This window comes from Euprymna scolopes, chromosome 3, assembly GCF_053919585.1.
Source record: "Euprymna scolopes isolate OS-2025 chromosome 3, ASM5391958v1, whole genome shotgun sequence".
Classification (NCBI taxonomy): domain Eukaryota; kingdom Metazoa; phylum Mollusca; class Cephalopoda; order Sepiida; family Sepiolidae; genus Euprymna; species Euprymna scolopes.
In genome coordinates, this window is record NC_136484.1 from 123,106,046 (window position 1) to 123,132,608 (window position 26,563).

General features: G+C 32.0%; 1 protein-coding gene across 3 annotated transcripts in view; it reads right to left on the bottom strand.

The window, feature by feature from the left end:
• Positions 1 to 26,563, bottom strand: part of LOC145258261 (sulfate transporter-like) — a 292,022-nt gene that overhangs the window by 215,471 nt on the left and 49,988 nt on the right. Inside the window, exon 1 of one of the 3 annotated variants that reach the window (XM_080116289.1) lies at positions 10,068 to 10,183. The exons of the other annotated variants lie outside the window; for them this stretch is intronic. The gene's annotated coding sequence lies outside the window, so the exon portion shown is untranslated. Of the gene's footprint in view, positions 1 to 10,067; positions 10,184 to 26,563 lie in introns of those variants that run through there. 3 annotated transcript variants of the gene reach the window in all.

Consider the following 26,563-nt stretch of genomic DNA (forward strand, 5'->3'; position numbering starts at 1 on the left):
AAAAACAGTAATAAATAAAAACTTTTTTTTATAAAGCTGTATTGTTTCTTGATAAGCTAGTATATAACCAATCGCCTATGTTACTTTCTTGTCAGATTTATCTTCGTTATGAAAGGCGACGGTAGTCAAGTGGTTAACGACACGAACTGACGACCTGGGTGTTCTAAGTTCAAATCTATTTCGTTCCACATAAAATCACTTCAACTTAAGATGTTGGTAACTTTCATTTGGTCCCTTCCGTAAAAACCCGATATCTTTCTAGAAAAAAATCCTGACCACAAAAATACCAATGTAACTGTTGCAATATTTTTTATATACTAGGGAGTATGATTACAGAAAGTTGGAAGGTTCTGTTTATAGATACTGGCGATAAGAATTGACCAATCAAGCCACGTCCTGCCAGCAACCAATCAGAATTGCTCCATAAAAATATTAAGTATTCCTGCACATGTTTTTTTCGTGTCCAATACGAGAAGGAATTTGCTCTCCGACTGTAGATTTTTACAATCCGACACTTGTACAGATCGACTACGCAACGGAAACCCCCCAGTCTTCGTCTTCGTCTGTGCTTTTACAATTCAAAGCTTCTCTGATCGACGGCTGCCATTTTGTTTAAAATAAGATTTTTTTAAAAAAATTTTCTGAAAACAAACATGCCTTTCAATTCAAAAGAAACTTTACATAGTTTATCAATATGCTTTAAAATGCCAACAATACAATTTTAAGGTTCATGATATGAATTTCGTTGCACAAACACATCTGAATATTCATAATGTATTATATTGGGAAAAATGTCTATCACGCTTTATAGAAGTTCACATTTTATTGATATTTGGAATACTAAACATTATACAGAATTAAGACTTGATACGCTGAAAATATTCTAAATGTGGAAGTGAAATTTTAAATCATATTGATAAGCTACAGAAAATTATATGTTAGTACTTTATTGTAATAAGGCGACTGAAACGTTACAGAAAAGACACAAACTATTTGACGTCTTGGAAAAAGTTTTTTTTCTTGAATGAGCATTGAAGTATATAAGCTTAATAAAAATTGACCGCACTCCTTTTCACTGGTGCTGTAATTCGCACCACTTCTCAACATCAATGTGATCTCTAAGCTCCAAATAATACGTCACATTTCAACGTAGCACGTGTACACGTCTCTCCTCCATCAAAATGAACTCACCCGTTATTGAAATGACTTGCTTTTATACAGCCCAACATTGTCTAACTTGCATACGAACGATGAGAAATCGCGTTAGTTCGCGCGACCTTTGGGAATAAAATCAACTGCGTATTTTTTTCTGTTATTCAGCAGCTGAAACATACAAGACGCGCAGAAACATTGGCGTTTTTAGACAAGTAATTTTCGCACTTCAATTTTATCTACACTTGGAAAATCCCATAAGCAAAGCAACAGAAAATAAAGCTCCTAGCGTGGTGTTGGGAATATACGTAGAGAAGTGATAAAATACCTCGGAAGCACAGTTGTTAGCATATTTGAAAGTGTTAAATGTAACATCTTTGTCAAGAAATATCCTCTGTAAGATTCTTTAAAAAAAAAAAAAGATGTAAAGAATGTTTCTAAATTTTAGATGAGGTTTAATAATTTGTATTATCTGGATTATTCGACCCACTCTTCGGCCGATGTAACCTCCGACGTTCTTTCAGGTATATTTTGTCGAACTTGGGAATTTTTCTGCCTGACTCCAAAATCTTTCTGTCGAACTCGAGAATCTGCAGGGATTTTCGAACGGGGCCCTTTATTTAATCCGCAGGGGTTGCATGCTCTTGTTTCGTCATCCATGACTAAGTGGAAGTCTTAAGTATTTTGCAATTGTGTTCTTAGTATTGGCTGCACTGAAGATCGAACCTTCCTGAAGAATTTCACTTAGAACCGAATTTATCTGGTAATTTATCCGTTAAACCATGGGTCCTTGTTCGTAAGTATGCTAATCTTGTGGATTAAATAAAGGGCTATGTTCGAAATTCTGTTCATATTCGTGAGTACGACAGAAACATTCTTGAGTTCGACATAAAGATTCTCTTGTTGGACAAGATACACATGATGAAGGTTGGAGGTTGCATCGGTTGTGGAAATAACACTCAAGATAAAAACAGTAGTTCGAATAATCCAAATAATAAAGATAGGAAGAAGTATTAAACCTATCGTTAGATCCATCCTATTGAAATCAGAGTTGCACTGTGTACACCAGAAAGGGTAAATTTAGGTACACCTTGAAGCTTTTCACCCGCAATAAATTCGGCGTCAACAAACGAGGCAATGGTGGTGTTTTTGCGTTGGCATTAAATGAACTTTTCGAACCTTTGTGAGTGCCAAAAAGGGTCAAACTCATCAATTCTTACGTCATATTTGTGGGGAAAATTATTAAGCATTCCCACGTATAGGACAGTTAATTAATTTTAATGCGCAATAGGCCCTATCACTTTAGTCAAAGTTATACCTTCCTATCATGCAACTTGGGATTTGAAAAATAAACATTTATGGCTTATTGTCCTAACCTTTGCTCTATCGAGCAACTCTAAGCAATCTCGATGAAAGTTTATGAAGGAGACATGCAGTTCTTATCAAACGATGTTCGCATGAAATGATCAAAACTGTGACTGGTACCAGAATATCGTCTGAAATTCGTCTGTTAAAAGCATCTGTGGACAAACGACTGTTTGATCTAATTTCTAAGCATGGAAATGATGTTAATAAATAATACATATTACCGGAAATGAAGTCGTGTTTATTTTTACATTTTGTCTTTCATTCTATAGTAAAGACTAATGCATGTACACACATGCTCAAACCATATAAGTTATGAAAACATATGTATGGTAATTGTAAGTAATCGCAAAGCTAATAAGTATAGCGTGTTTATTCATACAAACTTTATTGAATACATATATGCATATAGGTTTCTGTTGCGATTTTTTAATGCGGCGTTAGCGGTCAGATCCTTATACCGGAGTTTCGGTGGATTTAAATTCAGGACACTACAGCAATATAATCATTATATATATATATATATATATATATATATATATATATATATATATTCAGTCAGTAGAGTTTAGTTTCCTAGAAGTACATCCAATGAAACAACATGTGTCTACCAAAGAGTGAATATACATATATATATATATATATATATATATATATATATATATATATATATATATATAAACCTGATGAATCGCGGAAATTTTGTGTAGCTTAATCGCCATATATATTTTATAACTTACTATATATATATATATATATATATATATATATATATATATATATATATATATATATATATAGTGATGATTGAATAAACATATTACACGGGTGTCTGTGGGCGTAAAAATTAGTAATATTTATTGAAAAAGTATAGTTATAAGCCTTTTTAAGTAAAATTAAAACTGAACCTTATTTGTAAATTGAGAATGAAGCCGCGAATTAACTTTGTGTATCATTCACAAACTTCCTGTTTGATCAAATATTCCCATCGCTGTCTGAATTATTAACTCTACTCTGCAAAGTCAAAGATAACTGTTGACTGAGTTTGAATCCTAATTCTGCAGCACTGATGATTGCGTAAGCATGAAACTCTAGTGTCCATAGGCATACGAAATTATAATTATTTATTGAAAAATTATTATATCTACATATATATACAATATTATTTCAACAAATATTAATAATATCTTCATATATATATATATATATATATATATATATATATATATATATATATATATATATATATATATCCATCCTGTCAAAATAAAAAGTTCTCGGACGTGTTTAGGAGAAAGGGGAAGCAAATAGGACGTCTAGCAACACCCTGTGGCTCCCTAAAATGACTTTGGAAATAAATAATTCACTCTATTTTCATAATGAGACGTTTTCTATCTTTTAAATTTTCTTTTTCTATATCGATTGAAACATATCTTCTTCTTTTTTTTTTACTTTCTCGTTTCAGACGTTTTCTTTTTTATCTTCTTTCTTTTTAAACTTCGCTGATCGAAAAGTTATTTTATATATAGATATGAATATTAATTCGAACACCCTTTAGATATTAGGTTAGTAAACCCACTAGTATATAAAATAATTAATTGAGAATATGAAAGGTCAGTCGGGGTCAATATGCTGCAGCAGAAGTAAGGATTACTTACTGTTTGAATTTATAGAAACGGGTATGACGCCAAGTGGCTTAAAGAGAGTGTGAGAGAGTTTCTTGGAAGCACGCAAGACGTGACCATGAGAAAATATCATGCGCTGAAAAAATATAATTACACAGTGGTTACTGACCTCTCTTTCTCTGATCCCTACCTCACTGGTCAATGATTTAGAACAAGGATCAAGTCGAGTAGACCTTTTCTATCTTCCATTTGTTTTGTCTTGACTTATAATATTTTCAATAACAAATAAACGTCTTTACATATACATTCTTGTTTGCCATCGCCACTTCTCTTTATAGTCGCCGTATCGTCTGGTGGTTGCTATAGAAATAAGCTTCTTTTCTCGAAGAAATAGGACATAAAGAGACGTTTGCTGAAAGTTTTCATAAAACGTAAAACGTTACATGAGTTTGTAGTGTAATTCAAATCTTCTTCGTAGCTGAATATTTGATGCTTTGCCAGGGCTATCAAGGGTAGTTTTTATCGTGATACTATCATCAGATAGGTTGCCTACCACGAGAGAAATAAGAGAGGCCTATTACCCTCGTGAAAGGGTTAGACCACGTCAGTTTCCCAACCTGGTATTTTACCTCGCGGTACATAAAGCATCTCGCCTTCCCAAATGGTCACCCATCTGGTACTGGCTAGGCTCAGCGTTGCTTAACTTCAGCGATTTGTCGAGAACCGGTGTGTCAACGTGATTGTGTTGTATACGTATAAGTTTTCATAAATGGTTTTATTTGAAGAGAATTGCCTCGGAAGAGAGAGAGAGATAGACTAATGCTCCCTAAGGTATTTATTACTTCTCATCTTATTTTCTAACTTACTGAAATGCGTGGCGCACACAGATAGAGACTTGAGCTAACACTCCGCTTAGATTATTATTCGCACGTCTTTCACAGAGACACCGATTTGTAACCTTTGTTTCTCTTGGTTCGAAAGCATGATGTCATTCGTCATCGTTTCACTGTTTTGACTACTGTTTGACCTGATATCTTCTGCCTCAGCTTTACGTCACCCGTCTCACAGAACGATTCTGTCTGCAAATTAAGGTTATCATGACATGCAGTAAATGCGCCCTTGTTAAACTTCACACTAGCTCCCTTAATGGCCATTGTAGAGTGTCTAATACGTACCAGACTTAGTTCCTGTGAAAGTATAAATAAAGAGATTTGATTTCACGACGACAAGTTCTTAGTCTGGAAGGATATCAAGGGTCGCGCACAAGAACAAGCAAACAAGATATTAATTTAAAAAATTGAGCACTCTCACGTGTTTTTTTTTCTACAAAAAGAGTAGAAAGTGAACCTTAGGTTTACTTTCGCTTCTCTTTTGCCCTTTTAATCTTCACATTCCATGAACAATGTTTCTGACAAAATGTTGTTTTTTTATTGGTCGGAATCTATTTATGAAAACATTTATCATTGGCTAATTTTTCGATGAAGTAATATTTTTCAGCTCTTAACATTAAGTGGCTTAATGCTTTGGCTGGAGCGATTTCCATTTTAAAAAAATGACAGCAACTTTTTTCTCTGATTGTATACAATTGAAATGCAGCAGACTGGTGAAACATATTTTCATATATTTTGATGGCGTGTGTATACTCGTTCTTAGACTAAACTGGCAATATAATGATAATAGCTGCGTTTGATTACCTTAAATCTGAAAAACGTGACCATTACATAAATCGGTTAAAACAGATAATTGAACTTTACGTTGTGTATAACTAATTAATAGAGTTGAAAAATTCCATATGTTTACTTCGGATGTTTTACTGTAACAAATTTCACTCATGCATAATCACGCTTAATTTTTGTACAATCTCTACTTTACAACATAGCAAAAAAAATGTGACTTGCAATAAAGCGTGATACAGAGTTTATATATACAATGCAAAACCCGACTTTTTAGCATCTAATATTCATTTTGTAAGAAGGAATATATCGACAACAAAAAATCGAGAATCCGACTGACTTTTCTGTATTACATAGATGAATTTATTTTAACAAAACTATCCGAAATATAAAAAGTGGCATGAGCGCTGTACATTACTTAGCACGAATATACTTTTTAATAAAGTGTAGAGATAATTCTTCGGATACAATTGCAAATTCGGAAAAATTGACGAGGTTGACATTAGGGTCAGATATAACCTTGTATGACAAGTAGATAGTTGATTGATTACATTAATTTTGTAGTGTAAGAAAGCTTGAAGACTTAGATCAAATTCGGTTTGTTTTTTTTTTAGATTTTTTCTTAAGTCACACGTCAAGGAAGATTCTGATAAATTGAAGCACCAAGGCCCTCCGACAATGTAGATAGTTAAGGAATTAGTTTTGTGAGGTTTGTCTGTTTTGCTTCATTTGTATGTTACTAAATACCAACACACAATACCTATTGAGTATCACTTGTAAATGGATCATTAAACAAAGGTTGTTGCAAACAATATCTTCGACATATCAGTATGCCAGAGTTTCCCAACAACCGTTCCGCGGCACATTAGCATGCAACAGAGTGGCTGAATCTATCGAGATTCGCTAGAATACACGACGAAACACGTGTCAGTTGATAATTATATTTTAAAAATTATATATATATATATATATATAAGTCTCCCCCTTTATCTTAGAATTCGGTATAATTCCCCCAACAACATCAATAATTTCATCCCTTGCTAGACGTCACATCTCCATTATATTACCTAGCATCTTCTCTACACTTCTGATGAGAAGCGTTAGGCTTCCAAATACCTTGGTATAAAGAGTCCCCTCTATCCCCAAAGTAAATGTTTGTATACCTTTATTAAATGAATGAACCATTCTATATTCACCAATATATAGTTTTTATGACTTCATTTTCCACTCTTATTGTTTCATATATATATATATATATATATATATATATATATATATATATATATATATATATATATATATACATACATATATGAACATATGAATGATATTTATAATATATTTCTCAATATTAAATCTTGTTTTAAGTGTATATATGTGTGTGTTCATGAATATATATATATATACATACCTGTATACAAATATATACATGTATGTATATATGAGTATGTAACTGTTATTCATAATACATTAATACAGTTCTCAATATTAATTCTAATTATTTTCTGAGTTTATGTATATGTGTGTATGCGTGTGTGCATTGATATGTACATATAGATGTAAAGAAACATATTTATATGTATATGCACATACACACTCATGTATATATATACATATATATGTGCATTTACACACATATACACACAATGTATATAAAAATATATATGTATGTATACATGAATGATTATATATATACATATATATAATTATGTATTTATTACTGTATACATTTATATATATAAGTAAATTTATATTTAATGCTACCAAAACAAAACTTTTTTGCTTTAACCATTTTAATAAACCTTTAAACCATCGACTGCCATGTCTAATAGACTCTACCTGAGAATTAACCATTAGGACTTATCGGCCTAATATTTATAGCTAACATGAAGTAAAGATAGATGATATTACCATGACTGCTGCAAAAAAAAAAAGTCGGGCTCCTTCTACCGGACGAGAAAACTTATCACACTTGCCTGTAGCCTATGTCTCTACAAAGCCACCATTTTCCCCATGCGCGTCTAGGCTTGTGCATCAACAACTAGTCTCACCTGCGTCAATGTTTTATCTCCGTGTTTGATCTACAACTACTCAAATGGCAGATGCTCTGGAGAATTAGCTGCACGTGTGCCCTTCAATGTAAATCCAGTTAGCAGTAAAATCCCACTACGTAACTCTAGAGATTCTTATATACAGTAAATCTTTCTACTCTAATTGTTTCTTTCCTCAGACTGCTTTTCCTGGAGTAATATTTCCCTGGTCACTGTTTTCCTGACTATACTAATAAGCAGAAATTTTAACGTAGCCAGAAACAAGACTTCACTGCACAATTTCTCAGAGTTATCAGTTACGTCACAACGGCAATGTGCCTTATATGGGATGAATCTCGTAAGTATATCAGCACACGCACATATATATGTTGTTTAAGGGAGGTTGTGTTTGAACAACACTGCTAGGGAGCCATGATTTGATATACTGTTTTGTTTTTAAATCCCCGAAATTGTGTTTCATCGTAAACAACTGGTGATCCCTGAAAATATATGACTATTATGAATTTGAGAAAGCAACTTGATTCCGCGATTGCAAGAGATTAGATGACTTACCGATAAACTAATTTTCCAACGAAGGGCTAAAATATTTTTTATTTTATTTTTTATATAGTTTTCAAGGTTAAAAACTTCCAAGATTGTATATATAGAGAGATAGACAGACAGAAAGAAAGAGTCAGAGAAAGATACATACATATATATATAATTATATATGCATACATATATAAATACAGTAATACCTTGAGATACGAATTCAATTTGTGCCATGGCCACCGACGTATCTCGACAAAGTCGTATCTCAAAATAGTTATTCGAATTTGAGTTAAAAGAAACAGAATAAACCCGTTCCAATAAAATTAAAAACTTACTAAATGCTTAATATTTAAGTCTTAATGTAACAGAAAAGATAAATAAAAAGTAAAAGAATAAAATTATATCCAACTTACCATGAAGGCAAGGATGAGCGGCTAACGAAGGTGAGCTTAAAGGAAGAGGAGTGGGCAGGGAAAGAGAGCTTAGACGGCATATGCTGTCACACATAATAGATTTTTTTCACACACATAAATACACATTTTTCACACATACACACATATTAATACACTTTTCTATTTGCGTTTAGTTTTGTTTTTTGTTTTTTGTTTTGTTTTCTTTTGTCTTTTCTGCTATTCCTTTTGTTTTTTTCATAATTTTTTGTCGTACCGTGATTTTTAAAGTCATATTTTAGGGCGAATATAGATATAATGTCTCCTTTTACTTTTAAATAATCGTATCTTAATGCATTCGTATCTCAAGGTATTACGGTATATGTATTCATCTACTCATATCTCTCTTCTCTCTTTCTCTCTCTCTCTCTCTCTCTCTCTCTCTCTATATATATATATATATATATATATATATATATATATACACACATATATATTCAACTTTTTCTGTGTGAGTGAGTGGGTTCCTGCATTAAGATACGATTTCGAAACGGATGAACAGATTTTCATTTAAATTTACAGAACTTTAGTTTATAAATCTGGGAGTGATCTTAGTTAAGTTTTGTCTAAGAATACCCCCACCTATAATTATCGATAATCAATCATCGAAACAGTTATTTTAATTTATCTATCATCGATAAAGTCATTTTCCATGTCGTCGCTTAGCGACAATGATAGAACAGCGAGAGGTGAAAAGTCTACTGTGGGTAAGTTGATAGGGTGTTTATGTTTGTTTTGGGGGGTTGCATGGCGTGGCCTGTAAGTTCAAATTCCGCACGTAAATTTCTTAATTTTTTTCATTAATGCAAAGAATTTCATAAGACCTGAAAATTTACGTGTTTTGTTTTTGTTTTGTTTTTGTTTTGTTTTTTGTTTGGGGGGGGATTTTTGTTTTGTTTTTTTTTTGTTTTTGTTTTTTTGTTTTTTTTGCATGACGTGGTCTGTAGGTTCAAACCCTGAACGTAAATTTCTTAATGTTTAGTTTGTTCGTTTTTTTCGTTAACTGGAAAGAAGTTTATATAAAAAAATTATGAAAGAAACAGTAGATTCTCTAGAGTGCAATGTAGAATAACATATATCTTGGACTAAGTTACTGCATGGAGGCATGTGAAGCTTTACAATTATAAGATAAATATAGCCATTTTATATTATCTATACTTATTCTAAATCAAAATGAAAGAAGGTAGTATTCGGCTCAATTCAATATGAAATAATGATTACCTGTTTTCTGTTTTGAAGTTTCAAAAACAAACCCCAGCCAGTACATTAAGATTGCTTTTGTACGTAAGACCGCAACTCTTTCGTCGCCCTCTTTTCATGACCCTAGATCAGCGATAAAATGAGGGCTGACCATAAACGAATGCTCTTATCGGCAACAAGGGTGTTGACTCTTCCGGTATTCTGTCACGACTATGACTATTTATTTACTTTTTTATACAGTGCGAAATAATGTTCAATTCAGTGTTATTTTTCTTTCTTTCTTTTAATAGCAATAAACAATTGATTAGTAATGGTTTCTTTTGTCCGAAAATAAACTTGCGAAATCGTTAATCAGTTGTAAGCTGGCTTGGGGAGGTCGAGCAAAAGGCTCGTAATTCATTTGCAAATTGTCATGCTTTAGCAATATTAATCTAGAATTTGATTTAAATGAGCTACAAGAATTTTTACTTATGCCTCCGTGTCATTTTTTTGTGGAGGAGGGGGGGTCATCAATGTAAACAAAATGTCCTCATTAGATTTTTTTTGTCATAAAACAAGCAGGAGTTAAGGGCGATCAAGGTTGGATTTTTTGATCTTATGAATGCACGTTTATTCATTATATGATCTTCAATGGTCGGGTCCGCACCGAATAGTATATATTATTTAATTGGAGTATATTATTGAGATGAGTATTATTTATTAATTTCGGAGGCCTGTTGCGTAGTGGATAGAGACGTTGAATCTCTACGGTTCCAGTTGAGAATTGTCTGAAGATAGCGGTTTCAATCCTAACCAAAACCGGCCAGATGCTTACTTGGCCCCCCAAAAAAAACGTGGTGGGACGACAACAACTATGGATGGCAGTAATTGCTGAGAATGCAGTTAGAAGTTTCGGAGTTCCTATCCCCTCGCGGTTACCACCTGATGAAGGCCAGAGGAACCGTTGGCCGAACCTCGTGAAACAACATGTAAGAAAGATGAGGATAATAGTCCGCAATAAATTAATTAATTAATGATACTCATCTCAATAATGGATTTCAGTTAAATAATATTTATCTGCCCTTGTTGTCACTTTTACTTGAATAATAAAAGCAAATTAAGTTTTGTTGGATTTGGGGAGAAATTTGTACGTGCATATTGTAAGATATTGTCAGATAAAATATTTGCATTATACTTAATCATTTTATGCATAAAAAATAAAGTGTTATTATTTCACTGTTTTGAAATTGTTCTTAGTATTATACAAAAAAATATATTACTGTATGAAATATTTATTGATTTCTTTGTTTTCTTTTTAGAAAAATAGAATTTTTTTATCTGACATTGTTTGCTGCGAACTTCGAGTGGTCTGTTCTTCTGATTCACCAAAATATATATATATTGGAGGGGGGCAAATTTGAGGGATATTTTTTCTCCTCATTAGCGAAACTAAAAAAGTCCTGTGATCACCAATATATCTTTTGTTCATCTTAACTTTTGGTGAATTTTAAACCTAAACTTGAGATAGACATTTTGACATATGCAAGAGATTGGCATTTCGGGGACATTTTAGTCCACTGACAAAGAAACCAACGTTTTCCGAAAAGATATGGCTTTGTCGGTCTTCTTTATTTATAATCAAATAATTTAATGCAGACTTTTTCGAAAGTGTATGCAATCAATTATTTGAGAAAATAAGAACGCTTCACTGAAAAAACTGTGTATTTATTTGTATCTGTATAAAAATGTATCCCGTCATGCAAAATTTAGCTAATAAAAAACTGTTGGACGAAACCATTTCAAGTATTTAGGGAAAAAAAGAAAGCAAATATCAAGTCTGACAAAACTACCACCCCGCCGTCTCAAAATATTTTGTCCTCTTTATTTACTTCACAGAGGTAGAATGCTCTCCTTCCGTCAGTCATGACTGGATAGAGGTTCTAAGTAATTTGCAATAGTATTTTTCGATCGCTCATACTAAGAATTGAACTATCAATCTTCAAGAGCATGTTACTTTTAAAATTGATTTTTCCAAGTTTTCTTACGGACAATTCTAGTACGAATTTTAGGAACTTTAAGCCTATTTTATTTCTAGTTGTAAATATCAGTATCGTCCAGATTCCCAAGTTCGACAGAAACATTCCGGAGTTCGACAAGATACACCTGAAAAAGGTCGGGGGTTACATCGACCGAAGCGTTGTGAAAATGACACTCACGATGAGAATAATAGCCCGAATAATCAAAATAATAACGAAAAATAATGGAGTATTTGTCAAAAACATAAGCCCTTTATAAAACTACTAGCATGGGTTCCCGGCGTTGCCCGAGTATTTGGAGGTGTATGTTGAGCAAAAAAAAAAAGCGGTCAATTTTTTTTAACTTTGACCCCTATTATGCCCTCTTAATTTTTTTTTTTTTTGTTTTGGGTTCAAATCAAAAGCATGTGGACCTGATCTCATCCCAGCTGTGCTATTCAAAAAGTGCTCAGCCGAAGTAGCTCCAGTTCTCTCCAAACTCTACAACAAATGCCTGAATGAATCATGGTTTCCGGGTTGTTGGAAAACTGCTTCTGTGGTACCAATATTCAAGAATTCTGACGAAAGAATTGACCCAACAAATTATCGCCCCATTAGCCTCCTCCCACTTTTCGCCAAAATATTTGAGATCATAATTAACCATGCTATAGTCCGGCACCTTATAGATGCTAAACTTCTGACTGACAAACAATATGGATTTAGACAAGCCCGTTCCACAGCTGACATCCTCACTGTAATCTCTGAACGTATATACCATTCACTGGACAAAGCGGGGGAGGGCAGAGCGGTAGCTCTAGATATATCTAAGGCTTTTGACAGGATATCGCACAAGAGTCTCCTCAGGAAAATTAAATCATACGGTATCACTGGTAGAATACTTAACATAATTAAATCCTTCTTAGATAAGAGAAAAATCCAGGTTGTCCTCGACGATCGTACATCTAAACAGTGTGATGTAAATGCGGGAGTGCCTCAGGGGTTTATCCTTGGACCTCTATTGTTCCTAATATTTATTAATGACCTCCCCGACAAAACTGCCTCTGAGATAGGTATATATGCTGATGACACTACACTCTATAACAGGCATGACAGGAAAACAAATGAACACATATCTAAAGAAATGGCAAAAACACTAGAGGACGACCTCCAATCTGTGGTGGAATGGGGACAAAAATGGATGGTCACATTCAATGCTGCCAAGACTAAACTGGTTTCCTTCAATAATTACAAGAAACCTTCTCTGCCACCAATAGCAATAGCCAGTGACTCCCTGTCTGAGAGTATATCTTTCAAACTGCTTGGCCTAACGTTCACAGGAAACATGAGTTGGAACAATTATATTGGAAACATTGCCACTTTCCCGCTGCGAAAAAGGTAGGCTCTCTCTACCGTGCTAGAAAACTACTGACACCTGAAAGTATCCTGTACCTCTATAAGGCCACCATTCGCCCATGTATGGAGTATTGTTGTCACATTTGGGCTGGTGCATCTGCTACTAGTCTCTCGCTCTTAGACAAGGTTCAAAAAAGAGTCGCCCATCTGATAGGCCCTGAATTGGCATCTAAGCTTCAGCCTTTTTCCCATTGACGAACGTTGCATCCCTCTGCCTGTTCTACAAGTATTTTAATGGTGAATGCTTTGACGAACTGCAGACACTTGTGCCCCCACGACGTAGACACCCTCGACAAACCTGACAGGCAGCTAAATCCCACCCCCACACAGTAGAGATCCCTAGATGTAAAAGATCTTTCTACTCCAGTAGTTTCTTCCCCAGAACCGCTAGACTCTGGAATCCCATTCCAGGTTCCTGCTTCCCTAACTGTACTGAAATGCAGAAGTTCAAGTGCAACGTGAACCGACATCTTGTTACCCAAATCCCAACATAGTGCCCCAGTAGTTGCTGCCCCTGATAGTAGCCCCCTACACCAAAGTGGCAATGCGCCTTGTTTGGGGTGAAAATGTAATAAAAAAAAAATTATTAAGTTAGATCCATGTCCAAGGAACCTATATCTAAAATTTCAAGTGTTTAGACCGAAAATTGTCGGAGGAGTCTGGTAGAGTTCTCAAAGGTCACATCGTTGAACTTTGACCCCTTAATCGCCAAATTTCTGGCCGAAAACCGATCACATCGATTTTCCCAAATCATAGTACCCTGTATATCAAATTTCGAGTCTGTAGACGGAAAATTGACAGAGTTATTGCGTAGGGAAATGTACACACACAGACACACAGATACACAGATACACTGACACACACGGACAGACGGACACTTTCACTTTTATAGATATATAGACTAGCATTTCAGCCCGACGTTGCTCGGGTGTTTGGAGGTGTATGCTGAACCAAAAAAAAAAGGAGGGGTCAATTTTTTAAAATTTGACCCCTATTATGACCCCTTACAATTTATTGTTTTGGGCTCAAATTGAGTTATTAAGTTAGATTCATGTTCAAGGTACCTATATCTAAAATTTCAAGTGTGTACCCCCCAAATTGTCGGAGGAGTTTGGTAGAGTTCTCAAAGGTCAAATCGTTGAACTTTGAGCCCTTAACAACCAAATTTCTGGCCAAAAACCGATCACATAGATTTTTCCATATCTCAGTACCCTGCATATCAAATTTCGAGTATGTAGACTGAAAATTGACAGAGTTATTGTGGACGAAAATGTACACAGACACACAGACAGGCATACACACAGACACGTTCACTTTTATAGATATACTAGCAATGGGTGCCCGGCGTTGCCCGGGTGTTTGGAGGTGTATGCTTAGCAAAAAAAAGGGGGTCAATTTTTATTAACTTTGACCCCTATTATGAGACCCCTTAACATTTATTGTTTTGGGCACAAATCAAGTTATTAAGTTAGATCTATGTTCAAGGAACCTATATCTAAAGTGTTTAGACCGAAAATTGTCGGAGGAGTTTGGTAGAGTTCTCAAAGGTCAAATTGTTGAACTTTGACCCCTTAATCGCCAAATTTCTGGTCAAAACCGATCACATAGATTTTCCCAAATCTCAGTACCCTGTATATCAAATTTCGAGTCTGTAGACGGAAAATTGACAGAGTTATTGCGTAGGGAAATGTACACACACACAAACACACTATATACAGACACACACACAGACATACACTTTCACTTTTATAGATATATAGACTAGCATTTCAGCCCGGCGTTGCTCGGGTGTTTGGATGTGTCTGTTGAACAAAAAAAAGCAAACAACAAAAAATGTGGTAGTAGGAAGGACGGCTCGAACCCGTACCGCGAAGGAGAAAAAGAACGGGGTAAAAACCTAAGGTCTTTGCTGTTACGACCACCGCCAGCCGGAAGCTACATTATTTAAAATTAAGGCTAGACAATCTAAGGGAGAGGATATCTTTAAAAAATATTGGCGTAAAAAGCGACCCCCACCCCTGTAGAAAAGTGCCTAGTTGAAGGTGAAGATGTGAATGTTTTTAGCCAATTTTTCGATATTTGCCGTATGAAAGATCGAACTTTCAAACGATACTGATCTTGGTAAAATCCGTCGCCTCTGTCGAAAGTTTTAGGCAGACATGCCAACATACATAGATACATACATTTCTATATTCGTAACTAAAGATTTTGGATGGAAAATTTTGCCCTATCTCTGAATACCCTTTATGTAAAATTTCAAATATTTAGACCAGAAATTGTCTGAGTAATTTGGAAGAGACCGCAGAGTTCAATTTTTTTTAACTTTGGGTCCCTTTTCGACCCCTTAACATTTAACATTCAAGTTATTAAGTTAGATCCATGTCCAATGAACCTATATCTAAAATTTCAAGTGTGTAGACCCAAAATTATCGGAGGAGTTTGGTAGAGTTTTCAAAGGTCAAATCGTTGAATTGTGACCCCTTAAGAGCCAAATTTCTCGCCAAAAACCGATCACATCGATTTCTCCAAATCTCAGTGCCCTGTATATCAAATTTCGAGTCTGTAGCCTTAAAATTGACAGAGTTATTGCATAGGGAAATGTACACACATATTCACAGATACACACACAGACAGACACTTTCACTTGTATAGATAGATAGATAGATAGATAGATAAATAGATAGATAGATAGATAGATAGATAGATTAGAAATTTAATCGATTGAGCGTGTTAATTTTTACATTTTATTGATATTTTAAATTACTAACTTTTAGTTTAATTTTGGAGAAACTTAAAAAAAGGCACAAAAAAGATTATTAAAACATTGGGGAGTACGAGGCTAATCTACGTTTTATTTTGGGGTTAGCACCCTGAATTAGATAGTAGTTGATAAGAACTGACCATTGACTTGCCCATAAAACATTGTGTAGATTTGCTTTTTAAATTAGTAGGTCCTTTTTTACAAGCAAGTAACCGCTTATCAGGGACCGCATGCCACTCAAAGATAAAGGTATTGATTTTACAAATAAACAGTAAAACACCGAGAGGATTAGTAAGGATAGTTGTAACTGGTCATAAATTGACTATTAAGAAGACGGCTCAATAAGGATGTCTACATTAAATTTGAAAACTACAATGTTATAGTCAGCAGGGAAGCAGCACCGTGATACTATATTCTAAATGAATTTTAGATATAAGGCGAAATGTCAGCATAGACTATATTCTAAATCAATCTAAGTAAACAAATCTAATAGGATCAAGTAGCATGCGATTTTATATAGTTAGATTAATCTGACCTCGGTTCTTTCGAAGTTTTCTTTCCCCTGGACTATTTGACATACCACGGATTCAGAATATAGTCTACTGCCATTTAGCATTATATCTAAAAAGAATTGAGAAAGATGTGTTAAAGGTATATAGTTCTCTCTCACTGCAAGAACTTAGACACCAGGCTCGAAAAGCGTGATTGACAAGTCAGTGCCTCCTGAGGAGGAGCACTCTAACCTACAGAATGTGTCTAGGCAGCCCCGTCAGCATTCCATGGTAACGATATCTCATGCGATTTTAAATAAACTAACCCCTTCCCAAAGAGAGAAGGCAAGGCCTGGGAAGGTGGACCTCTTAGAACCACACAGAACTAAACTGCCATCTCAAAATCAAAAGAGGCCGGATTATTACTGGAATGGTCTAATCACTGCTGATTTGGAGGTTCAGGTTAAAAATCCCTATTCTGAAATCACTTTCTAATTCGTGTTTTTTTTTTTTTGTTTTTTTTTTCAACTATAGACTCAGACGATTTATAGCCCCAAAAGAGTTATAGAGTATGCTAATATGACCTGGTCAAATCCTGAAGCCCATGAAAGATAAATAAAAAAAATTGTAAAAATAAGGTCTAAAATGCTTTTCGCATGGAAGTCGGTTTCTAATGCAAAATATTGAAAATACGTAGAATACAAAATGTACAGCGACCCTTAAAATGGGGTATTGAAGAGGATCAGAATTCAGCTGGGTAACATGATAATGATGCAATGTTTATCAAAGCTGCCGAATACTTAATTTCATCAAAAGAGATGTATTCTTAGGTAAGCCAATCTTCAAAAATAATATCAAAAGGAACTTGAAAAAATATGTTATCTTTGTTCATAATGTCCTTCATAAGTTTTTCCCTAAGATAATAAAGACAAAAAGTTCAAATAAAAAGTTTTAAGTCATGATTTTTTCCTTACTTTAATTTTCCTTTTACTTATTAGTTTACGTGCTCTTCTAATATATATGCATATGTATACGTATATATACACATATACATATATATACAGATATACCTACATATATATATACACATATATACATACATATACATATATGCATAAACATATATATATATACATAGATATATGCATATACATATAAAAATATGCATATACATATATGCATATACATTTATATATAAATATGCATGCATATATTCATACATATATTAACACATATGTACACATGTATTAATACATATATACATATATATAAATATATATATACATACATATACATAATTATATATACATACACATATATAAATATATATACATATATATATATATATACATATATATAAATATATATAAATAAACAAACATATACATATATATATATACAAACATACACGTATATACATATATATATACATTAGAGAGGGAGAGAGAGAGAGAGAGAGAGAGAGAGAGAGAGAATTGTTTGAAAAGTTTGCTACATAAAAAATATAGGAATAACATAGTTTACTGTTTGTTGAAGATTGCTAACAAAACAAATCTGTAACATGTTCTCCTATGAGAAAATAAAAAAAACATGTGTTTTCAAAAATTATGAATTGAACTTTAAAAAAGTATATAAAAATATGCTCTGAATATCATTGAACATCAGACAACTTTAGTACATTTGGTATCGTACTTTTTAGATTATATGATTGTCTATCTTGCTATAACTAGAAAACATCACTATTTAAATATTTACAAGAAAACTATAAAAGTACATATACATATATATATATACATATGTATATATATTCATATATATACATATATATGTGTATATATATATATATTCATATATATTTATACATATATATTTCTATGGAAATATTCTTTATTCACTTATAATTCCTTTATATATATATATATATATATATATATATATATATATATATATATATATATATATATCCTTATTTAAGAAGATCAATGTAATTACGGAGCATATAATGACAAAAGTTTATATTCCAAATTATATGATGTTGACCATCTTACAAGTTATTCTTTTAATTTAGTTGACATTTACAATTCTTGATATTATCTGTTTCGTAGGACAAGATCATTCACTTAATTTTTATATCAAGCAATCAATGAATCTATTTTGCCCTTACCTCATCAGAAGAAATAGCAATTATCAATCCACAAAAAGGAAATAGAATACGTTTGGATATGATTAAAAATCCGAAAATTGGAAGAGAAGCTCCAATTAATTTATTGTTTGCTTACATTACGCCATTTTGCACTATTTACATGTATATATATATATATATATATATATATATATATATATATATATATATATATATAAATTTATGCATATATGTACATATATATATACATATATACACACATATATACATATATATATACATATATACACATATGTGTGTGTGTGTGTGTGTGTGTGTGTGTGTGTGTGTGTGTGTGTGTGTGTGTGTGTGTGTGTGTGTGTGTGTGGTCCATTCTTTAAAAATGCAAAATTACTACTAAGAGGTAAGAGAGCGACTATAAATTAGGAATCATATCTACAGAAACAATTTAAGTAGGGAGTTGAGGAACTAGATCTCTGTTCATTGTATAGACACGTACGCTTACACACAAATATATATAATGAAAGAGAGAAGGAGAGAGAGTGTGGGGGGAATTCCAACGAGAAAAAAGTGCATATATTAAGAAGGGGAGCTGCCAACAGTTTTTTTTTTTTTTTAATTTTGTCTATTGTTCAATTTTTGTCATTTTTTATGTCGATTGCACGCGTTCCTAGTATGTTACCTTCCAAATATTAGTTTAATTTTGGAAAGTCTTGTTATTTGGGAAAGGTGTGCTGAAGATGATCCGGATAGTAAGTACGAAATTACCTACACGACAACACGCGGAGCATGCTCCCCAAACTGTTGATAAGACTACTGAATCACCATCACCGGGAGACAAGGTCTGTTAACTGAAAAAATGATGCCACGCATATTAGACAAAACAAACAAGATCTGCCAAGCAGTCAAATTGTCTATAATGAATAACAGTTTTAAAAAAAGGGTAAAAAGTCTTTTTAAATATATTGTAAAAGAGAAATATAACGAACACGATCTATACTTAAATTAAACTTAATTCTTGAAAAGTAATTCAAGGAGAAACGTTTTACGTTGTTCTTACGTTAAAAGATAAACATAATCATGGATTTCAAAGACTAAAACGCATTTATTATTTTATTAATTTTTACGTATATATTTTTAAAAAAAGCAAACAGATATATATATATATATATATATATATATATATATATATATATATATATATATGTATTTATATATATATATAAATACATATATATAAATATATATATTAATATATATATAAATATATATATATAAATATATATCTAAATATACATATATATATATATAAATATATATATAATATATATATATAAATATATATATATATATATATGTATATAAATATGTATATAAATATATATGAATATATATATAAATATATATATAAAAATATATATATAAATATATATATAAATATATATATAAATATAAATATATATATATAAATATATATATAAATGTATAAATATAAATATATAAATATATATATAAATATATATATGTATATATATAAATATATAAATATATATATAAATATATATGTATATATAAATATATAAATATATAAATAAATATATGAATATATATGTATATATATAATATAAATATAAATATATATATAAATATGTATATATATATAAATATATTATATATATAAATATGTATATATATAAATATGTATATATAGATAGGTATATATATATATATATATATATATATATATATATATATATATATATATATATAAGCAAACAATTAATAAAATATGTTAAAAACACTTTGAAATGAGTTAAAAACATATTTAATCTGAAAAAGAAACACTAGATAAACGGATAGTCCTTAATCCGCTGAGTTTCGAAAAAATACTTTCCTTCTCATCAGAGGGTAGGAATAAGCAAAATGCGGGATCGGATTTTGCATGCAGAAGTATTTGATGAAACAACAAGTAAGTCAAAGATCTTACTTGAAAACAAAAAAAGTGAAGCAAAAGAATATGATGAAGAAAAGGGTGATTACACATGAATGGATAGTCTGGTGGAAGATAAAAAATTCAGTGACGGTAAAATCCAACTGTATAACTTCAAGAAAAAGTTATCTCAGCAATCTTTAGTCTGGTCATTATCAGATGGGTGACTACTTGAGAATACAATATACTTTATCTAGATCACCAAAGTTAAGTAACAATGCGGTTGGTCATTCTAGGATGGGCGACTACTTGGGATTATCAAATAATTTATGCAGGTCATTAATCACTAGATTGTTATATATAAGTGACTTCCCTTGGATGTAGTTTAATTGCCGAATACCATTAGAATAATACACAATCATTGTTACAATATGCAAGTGATCTCCCTTGGATGTAGCTTCATTGTCGAATACCATTAGATTAATATACAATCATTGTTATAATATGCAAGTGGCCTCACTTGGATGTAGTTTCATTGTGAAATACCATTAGATTAATATACAATCATTGTTATAATATGCAAGTGACATCCCTTGGATGTAGTTTTATTGTCGAATATCATTACATAAATATACAATCATTGTTATAATATGCAAGTGACCTCCCTTGGATGTAGCTTCATTGTCGAATACCATTAGATTAATATGCAATCATTGTAATATTATGTCAGTGAACTCTCTTCGATATGGCTTCATAGCTGGATATTTGTGCTAGCAGAATACCCAGCCTTGCGGGTGATTGGATAAGAAAGGTGGATATATGTACTAGCAAAATACCGGACGTTGCCTGGGAGTGGATAAGATATGTGGGATGTTTCCTAGGAGAATACATAGGATCGGATAAGTGGATATTTGTGATAACAGAATACTTTATATAGGAAGATGGGGCGATTATGTCGTAAAATCATGAAAAATTATTGTCCAAATAAGTAACATATACAAGAATTATAAAATTGATGAAATGTGAGTTATTTGATTGGTGTGTTTGTAATAAAATAACTAGCCTGACAATGTCTCAAATGTATTTTTTGTAAGTTGAAGGGAATTATGTGGGTTAAATAATGAAAAATGATTGTCGAAATTAGTAACATATCCAAGAATTATAAAAATAAAATGTGTGTTATTTGGTTGGTGTGTTTGTAATGAAAAAAGAACAGCCAGACAATGTCTTAAAGTTATTATTTTAGTAAGAGGAAGGGGATTATGTGGGTTAAATCATGAAAAAAAATGATTGTCGAAATTAGCAACATATCCAAGAAATATGAAAAGTGATTAAATGTAAGCTATATGTGCTTATAATGAAATAAACAGCCCATATATAGTCTGAAAGTTATTATTTAAGTAAGAGGGGGTCAATTATGTGGGTTACATGATAAAAAATGATCGCAAAAATTAGTAACATATCCAAGAATTATGAAAAATGAGTAAATTTGAGTTATTTGTTTGGTGTGTTCTTAATGAAATAGAAAGCCAAGATGATGTATCGAAGTTATTTTATTAAGAACGCGGCTATAATTAGTGTTAAATCAAGAAAAATGATTATCGAAGTTAGTAAAATATCCAAGAATTATGAAAAATGATGACACGTGAGTTATTTGATTAGTGTGTTTGTCTGGGCTGTCTATTTCATTACAATGTCCCAAATGTATTATTTTAGTAAGAGGTGGGCGATAATGTTGGGTAACTCATGAAACATGATTGTCGAAATAAGTAACATATCCAAGAATTATGAAAAGTTATGAAATGTAAGTTATTTTATTTGTGCGTTTATAATGAAATAAACAGCCCAGAAAAAGTCTCAGAGTTATTTCTTTAGTAGGGCAGGGTCAATTATGTGGGTTTAATCATGGAAAATTACTGTCGAAATTAGTAACATATACAAGAAAATGAAAAAATGTTGAAATGTTAGTTATTTGATTGTTGTGTTTGTAATAAAATAACTAGCCTGACAATGTTTCAAATGTATTTTTTGTAAGTTGAAGAGGATTATGTGGGTTAAATAATGAAAAATGATTGTCGAAATTTGTAACATATCCAAAAATTATGAAAATTGATAAAATGCGTGTTATTTGATTGGTGTGTTTGTAATAAAATAACTAGCCAGATAATATCTCTAAGTTATTATTTTAGTAAGAGGAAAAGGGATTATTTGGGTTAAATCATGAAAAATGATTGTCGAAATTAGTAACATATCCAAGAATTATGAAATATGATAAAATGTGAGGTATTTGATTGGTGTGTTTGTAATGAAATAACCAGCCACTCAATGTCACAAAGTAATTATTTTAGCAAAAGGAAATGATATTATGTGGGTTAAATTATAAAAAAACGATTGTCGAAATTAGAAACATATCCAAGAATTATGAAAAGTGGTGTTTATAATAAAATGAAAAGCCCAGATATAGTCTTAAAGTTAATATTTTAGTAACAATGGGTAAATTATGTGGGTTACATCATTAAATATGATTGTTGAAATTAGTAACACATCCAAGAAAAGTGAAAGAGGATGAAATGTGTGTTATGTGATTGGTGCGTTTGTAATGAAATTACCAGCCCAGACAATGTCTCAAATGTATTACTTTAGTAAGAGGGAGGGGGATTATGTGGGTTAAATCATGAAACATGATTGTCGAAATTAGTAACATATCCAAGAATTATGAAAAATTATGAAATGTGAGTTATTTGATTGGTGTTTTTGTAATGTAATAACTACCCCAGACAATGTCTCAAAGTTATGATTTTAGCAAGAGGAAGGAGATTGTGTCGGTTAAATCACTATAAACCATTGTCGAAATTAGTAACATATCCAAGAATTATGAAAAATGAAATGTTAGTTATTTGATTTGTGTGTTTGTAATGAAATAGACACCCCAGACATTGTCGCGTGGTTGTTATTTTAGTAAGAGAGGGGCGATTGTGTGTGTTAAATCATGAAAAATGATTGTTGAAATTAGTAACATATCCAAGAATTATGAAAAATGATAACATGTGAGTCATTTGATTGGTGTGTTTATCATGAAATAACCAGAGACAATTTCTCAAAGTTATTATTTTAGCAAGAGGAGAGGGGATTATGTGGGTTAAATCTTGAAAACGATTGTCGAAATTAGTATCATATCCAAGAATTATGAAAAGTTATTAAATGTAAGTTATTTGATTGGTGTTTTTATAATGAAATAAAGAGCCCAGATATTGTCTGAAAGTTAGTATTTTAGTAAGAGGGGGTCGATTATGGGGGTTAAATCATAATGATTGTCGAAATTAGTAACATATCCAAGAATTATGAAAAATGATTTGATTGGTGTGTTCGTAATGAAATAGACAGTCTAGAACATGTATCAAAGTTGTTATTTTTGTAAGAGGAAGAGGATCGTATCGGTTACGAGAGGGGGGGCGATTATTTGGGTTACTTCATTAAAAATAATTCTCGAAATTAGTAACATATCCAAGAATTATGAAAAATGGTCAAATGTAAGTAACTTGATAGGTGTGTTTGTAATGAAAAAAAAAACAGCCACGCAATGTATGAAAGTTATTTTAGTTATAGGAGGTGGCGATAATGTGGATTAACTCATGAAAAATTATTGTCGAAATTAGTAACATGTCCTAGAATTATGAAAAATGAAGTTTTAGTTATTTGGTTGGTGTGTTTATAATGAAATAAACAGCCCAGTCTATGTAGCAAATTTATGATTTTAGTAAGACTTGGGCGATTATATGTGCGCACTCATTAAAGTTGATTGCCGAAATTCATAACATATCCAAGAATTATGAAAAATGATGAAATGTGAGGTATTTTATTGATGTGTTTGTAATGAAATAAACAGCTCAGAAATGTCTCAAATGTATTATTTTAGTAAGAGGAGAGGGATTATGTGATTGAACTCAGAAAAATCGACGCTTGAAATTAGCAACATATCCAAAAATTATGAAAAATGTATGAAATGTGAGTTATTTGATTGGTATATTCGTAGTGAAGTAGACATACCAGACAATTTATGGAAGTTATTATTTTAGTAAGAGGTGGCGATTATTTGGGTTACTTTATTTAAGATAATTGTCGAAATTAGTAACATATCCAAAAATTATGAAAAATGATATAATATGAGTTACTTTGTTGGTGGGTTTGTAATGAAATAACCAGCCATACAATGTCTAAAAGTTATTATTTTAGTGATAGAAGGGGACGATAATGTAAATTTACTCATGAAAAATGATAGCAGAAATTAGTAACATACCATAGCCTATGTATCAATGTTTTTATTTTAGTAAGAGTGGAGGAGATAATGTAAGTTAAATCATGTGACATGGTTGTTGAAATTAGTAACATATCCAAAAATTATGAAAAATGATGAAATGTGAGTTATTTGGATGATGTATTTGTAATGAAAAACCAGTTAAGACAATGTCTCAAAGTTTTTATTTAAGACAGGTGAGCGATAATGTGGTTTAAATTGTCGAAATTTGTAACAATCCAAGAATTATGGGATTTAACGAGATACGTCCACATATATACTTACAGATTACCCGGAGTCACACTGGATTCAATGAGATACATTCAATTGTATGCAGGCAGAATACACGGTCACCTGGGATATAATGAGATGGATGCAAATATATACTAGCAGAATACTTGGCGTTTCCTTGGATTGAATTATATTGATTGAAATATATATTAACAGAATACATTGTGTCGCCCAGGATTTAATGAGATTTAGATATATACTCGCAAAACACCCAGCGTTGCCTGGGATTTAATGAAATAGGTGAGAATATATATTAGCAAAATACCTGGCATCGCTTGGGATTTGATTAGATAAATGTGTTGTATATTACCCGTCCTTGCATATAGATGCTGTAAATTACCTACTCTAGGTAAGATACAATTATTTCATATGTGTAATACCCATCTTATGTAGGTAAAATATTCTTTTGCACGAAATAGCAAATGATGCATAAACAAAATTCCTCTCTCATAAAAATAACAAATATATTACAAAACCAAATTCAATTTTTTCATTGTTTATACGGTCCCGAGAAACGCCGGGTAGCCCCGCTAGTACTTTCATAAATCAGTCCATTTTCTGTAGGCTGTTTTTGAACCCAGTCAACGACGGGTACTTTTGCTAGTATATATATATATATATATATATATATATATATATATATATATATATATATATATATATATATATATAAGATGTGTGTGTGTCAATTTTAAGTCTACAGACTTGAGATTTGGGAAAATCTTAGTAATCCGTTTTCGGCCAGAAATTTGGCTGTTAAGGGGGTCAAAGTTCAACGATTTAACCTTTAAGAACTCTATCAAACCCCTCCGACAATTTTGGGTCTAAACACTTGAAATTTTATATATAGGTTCCTTAGACATGGATCTAACTTAATAACTTGATTTGAGCCCCAAACAATAAATGTTAAGGGGTACTAATGGGGGTCAAATTTAAAAGAAAACTGACCTCTGCGGTCTCTACCAAATTACTCAGACAATTTCTCGTCTAAACATTTGAAATTTTACATAAAGGGTATTCAGAGATAGGGCAAGCCTTTTAATCGGTTTGAGTCGAAAGTTTTTAGTTACCAATATATAAATGTATGTTTGCATGTCTGCCTAAAACTTTCGACAGAGGCGACGGATTTTACAAGATCAGTATCATTTTGAAGTTTTACCTTTCAGACGACAGGTATCTAGAAATTGGCTAGAAATATTA